General features: G+C 36.0%; 1 pseudogene across 1 annotated transcript; it reads right to left on the bottom strand.

The window, feature by feature from the left end:
* Positions 1–502: 502 nt before the first annotated feature.
* LOC308263462 (keratin, type I cytoskeletal 18-like) lies at positions 503–3,922 on the bottom strand (annotated as a pseudogene). Its single transcript has 4 exons — positions 3,699–3,922; positions 3,442–3,648; positions 1,273–2,077; positions 503–676 (listed from the first exon to the last, which is right to left on the bottom strand). The product of its transcript is annotated as a keratin, type I cytoskeletal 18-like (transcript).
* Between the last annotated feature and the right edge of the window lie 1,370 nt (positions 3,923–5,292).

Here is a 5,292-nt window from a genome sequence, read left to right on the forward strand (position 1 = left end):
CCACATGACCAGTTGCATCTAGTTGCTAATAAAGCCAAACACAGTTATTAAAAAATACTCCAGAAAGTGGTTAGCGACGATGCTGAAGGCACCTAGGGGGATATAGCTGCAAAAAAGTGTTGTTATTTCATATATGAAAAACATGTATTCATCAGTAGGTTACAATGTTGGTAGTACTTGGATTAGCTCAGCGAGAATAATATAAGATGGTTAAGGTTCAGTTTCTGATTTGATCAGCAGAACAAAATAATCAGGCCTCTTAATCAAACATGTTGCATTTGCATAGCCCTTCAAGATGAAAATTAGGTATCAAAATATGAATAATATTAGATTGCTGAAAATGATTCGAAAAGGTTACTCTAAGAGAATGTTAAGATGTGATAGAAATTATGGAATGTGAGAAAATGGGGATTTTTGCAATAAACAAAGAGAAATGAAGAAATCATTATAGGAATCCAACAAAATGAAGGGGGTTAAAGAGCACTGCATCACTGGTTTGGCTTCACGAAGGTTTCCATTTCAAAACAGCATACAGGGCTAACCATGAAATGTCAGAATAGACAATGGATGGGACTATGAACAGTCTTCCTGCTTGGTCAGAAAAGGCCTTCAGAATTGATTCAGCTGATGGAATCATGCTTGTTTTGTAGTAGTACACAAGGTAGATTAGGACAGACTAAGAGACCAGAGGAGAGATGAAGAGTTCATAAGAAATACCATGAGCTTTCCAAAATAGATATAATAGGAAACCTAGAGCTAATGATTATGTGAAAATTGCATGTCTATAAGAATGAAAAGAACAAAAGAGTGGTATTATTTCAAGTAAAATCTATTTAGTAATATATAATTAATCTTGATTATTGGCTCTTAATTAAAACAAGTGTATACTTGAATACACTTGGACTTAGAAAATATAATGTGTTTAGCATGTCTAGTGTTTAAGTCTTTGCATACTATTCTCTAAAGTTATAATTGTGCGCAGATTAATTAGACTCATATTCTCATGCTAAAGCAGCATAACATTAATTTTTACAAAAAATTAATTAAGAAGTTATAAAGTACATAAATTGATAACCTAAACATGCAAGGACATGGAAAATCCTAGCTTACAAATTATGAGTATTAATAAAGCAAACTGCATGTAGAATTTAAAATTTATGTTATTTTTTTCATTGGTTATTTTTTTTTTAGCAAAGAACTTTTATCTTCCTTTTTTTAAAGTTGGTACATTGTCTGTTTCTTTCTGGGTCCCACTCCATTCTCATACCCTACCTTCAGCACTTTGGTATCATTGGTTTCTGACACCCATTTGCAGCCCACCATATTGAGGGTGGTGGTTTGGATGTTTTGCATGCAGTTGCTGCTGTCCAGGGTATCTTTGAGATTGAAGTGCTCCCCATCTTCTAACAGGCAATCTCAGTCTCCAACTTTACCTTGATGATCAGCAGGACCTCATATCCCTGGCCCTGGTGCTGCCCCCCTGCCTGGGTCTGTGCCAGCTTTGACTCCAGATGCAGCAGTACCCAATTTAGATTCTCCATCTGCATGGTATAGCAGGGCCTCCACATCCCTCATACTATTCCCTAAGCTTACCTTCAGGTTTCTCATGGAGTCTAGGTCAATCTCCAAGAACTGGGTGGTATATCTCAAGTCTTTGAGTATCATCTCGACAACTCTGATCTCAGCTGACTGTGAGGTGACCACAGTGGTGGTCTCCTATAACTCCTGAGACCAGTACTTATCCAGATCCTCTGGCTCTTCTGAGCCAGCTTATCATACTGGGCCCATATGTCTGCCATGGTCTTGCTGAGATCCTGAGATTTAGTGGCACCCAGCTACACAGTCAGCCTGGAACTGGCAATCTGAGCGTGGAGGCCTTTCACTTGCTCCTCATGGTTCTTCATAAAGAGAAGCTCCTCCTTGAAAGCTTTGATTTTCATCTCTAGCTAAAGCCTAGTAATATTGGTGTCATCATTGACCTTGCAGAACCATGAATGTTACTCTGCACAGACTGGCTCATGGTGAGTTTTGTCTCATACTTGACTCTAAAGTCATTAGCAGGGGACTTCACTCCAGACTTCCCAAACCAAGTCATGAGAGCCAGAAGGGCTTGGAGTAACATATTCCAAACTCTGAAAGAAAACAACTTCCAGCCAAAAATTTCCTACCCAGCAAAACTTTCTATCAAATTAGATGGAGAAATAAGAAGCTTCCACAACAAACAGAAACTGAAGGAATTTATGTCTTCAAAACCAGCACTAGAGAAAATACTCAAAGAGATTAACTACAAAAAATAAATAGGTAACACACACCAGAACCAGAGAAACAAGAGTTTCCATCCAACAGACAACTAAGATTGGTTATCTATGTAGATTCATTATTTATGTTAGTCTTTTACCTATCTCTAAATTGTATTGTTTGCCTTTATTGTTCTTAATTTTTAGGATTTCTAGTTGGAATATTAATATACCTTCAGATATAGCATTTGGAAATATTTTATTCCATTCTATTGGTAACTTTTAACTCTGTTTACATTGTCTTTGGATACACAATATATATATATATATATATATATATATATATATATATATATATATATATATATTTTTTTTTTTTTTAGGGAGTTTGTATACTCTTCTGTTGCCTGTGCCATTGAAATCATATCCAAGAAATCACTGCCAATTTCAATGTTGTGAGGTTTTATGACCCAGATTTTCTCCTAAAAGTTTATAGTTTTAAAATTTATATTTAGGTCTTTTAACTATTTTGAGTTAATATTTGTATATGGGATTAGGTAAGGGTCCAATTTTATTCTTTTCCATGTAATTATTATTTTTCAACAATATTTAGTTAAAAGATTATTATTTCCACCACCAAATGTTTGTGGAAACCTTGTCAAACATAACTTGACAATATAGGGAAGAATTTAGGTCTAGGCTTTTATTTAACTCCAATGGTTTATATATCTGCCTTTAGAATAGTACTACACTGTTTCAATTATTGTAGCTTTATATGGTTTGAAATCAGAAAATATTTATCTTCTAGCTTTGTTCTTTTTCAAGATCGTTTTGGGTATCTAGAGTCCATATTCCATATCAGGATAGATTTTTTTTCTGAAAAAAAAATATATAAATATATGATAGTTTCACCTAAAAAATAGAAAAAATAATCTCTGGTAAGAAAGAAAGTAAAAAGAAATATTGAAATGTTATCTTTAAGTCATCAAAAGCTTGGTATCAGACAAATGAACCTGTTATGTGAGATGATCATTTTTAATTTTGGATAAATTGCTATAATACTAGATGTCAACTACTAAGCCAAGCATGGGAGGGAGGGATGGGGAGAGAATGGGGTGGGAATCGGATGGGGGCTGACTGGGCGATGTGTGCATGTATGTCTACAAAAGTTTGTATCCCACTATGATGTATGAATACAGTGCACCAATAAAAAAAAAAAGTCATTAGCAGCAAGGTGAGCATTGTACATAAAATAAGCAAAGATCTGAGCCCTCAGCTCCTCAATGGACTTGAAATAATGCCCCCAGTCTCTGACCTGGGGGCCTTTCTTCTCTAGATGGTCTCCTATTTTACCCCCAAGCCTCTCTCTGTCTCCAGACTTTTTACTCTGTCCAAATTTCTCTGTAGAAATCTAGACAGTCATTCTGAACTTCATGGTCTCCTTCTTGCTCTAAATGTTACTCAATCCTGCCAGAGCCCAGGCGGTCCAGCAGCCAGCCATTGGAACCCCAGTCGCCCTGGAAGCTGGTGGAGCTAGACATGGTTATGTAGGAGCCCAATTTCCCAGCAGCTGCATAAACATTGGTGGCACTGTTGGCCAGTAGAACCCAGGGGCTGAGAGACCAGAAGGAGCCCAGGGAACTGTAATTGGCTGAAAAGGGGGTGAAGTGGGTGGTGAAGCTCATGATGTTCAGGGTAAAAGGTGAGACACCAGGACTCAGATGGTTTCTTTTTTTAATGTTAAGTTGTTTTAGTTCTTCATTTATTCTACATACTAATTCTTTATCACAGAATTATCTGGAATATTTTCTTCCATTCCGTGGGCTCTCATTTTAGGTTCTTGGTAGTGTCATTTGCTACACAGAAACTTTTTAATCTTATGCCATAATATTTATTAGTCATTTTTGTTCTGTTTTGTGAGGTTTGGGTTATTATTTAGGATGTCTCTACAAGAGCCTATATGTGAAATAGTTGGTCCTATGCCTTCTTACAGGAATTGCAAGGTTTCTGGTCTGTTTTCTAGGTCTCTTATTCACCTTGAGCTGACTCCTGTGCAGGGTGAAAGGTTGGAAGAGCTCTGCCTAAAATTATTTTCTTTATTTTTTAACTTTTTATTGGTACACTGTAGTCATATGTCTTATGGAATACAAATAGTAGAGGCATACATGCACATATCATTTATTTAGCCCTTCTCCAATTCCCACCTCATTCCTTTCCCCTCCCTCCTTCTCATGTTTCACTTATTGATTGACTTTGATATGTTTGTGAATGTACATCATGTATATTAGCAAATTTTCTTCTTTCTACTCCCATCTCCCCTGGTTAACTCATCGTATTTGTTCATCTATCATTTTGCCTTCTTCATCTAGAATTTATCCTATGATCCTTTTGCTTCCTAGCTTCTAAATACTAAGGAAAACATTCAATATTTTTACCTTTTGTGACTGACTAATCTCACATAGCATACTTTTCCCCAGTTCTATCCATTTCCTTGCAAATGATGTAATTTGTTCTTTATGGCTGAGTAAAATTCCATTGTGTACATATCCCACACTTTTGTAATTAATACCTCTGATGATGGACATCTTGGCTGGTTCCATAGCTTGATACCTGAATTGTGCAGCTATGCATATATATACACAAGCATTAGTTTGGTAGTTTGGTAGTTTGGTAGTTTGGTTTCATTCTTTTGGGTACATACTCAGAAGTGGTATTGCTGGATTATATGATAGTTTGTTTCCATTCTTCTGAGGATCTCCCATACTGTTTTCCAAAGTGGTTACACCATTTGCAATCCCACCAACAATGGATTAGAGTTCCTACTTCTCCACATCCTCACAAACATTTGATGTTGTTTATGTTTTTAATGATTGCCATTAAATAATTGCTAGTGATGTTGAACATTTTTTACATTCATTGGCAATTTGAATTTCTTCTTTTGTGAAGTATCTAATTAATTTGCCAATTTTTATTGGATTATTTGGTTTCTTAGTGGTGAGTTTCTTGAATTCTCTGTATATTCTAAATATTAGTACTCTATTGGGGGAATAATTGG

Source organism: Muscardinus avellanarius (genome assembly GCF_963383645.1).
Source record: "Muscardinus avellanarius genome assembly, chromosome: 5".
Lineage (NCBI taxonomy): Eukaryota > Metazoa > Chordata > Mammalia > Rodentia > Gliridae > Muscardinus > Muscardinus avellanarius.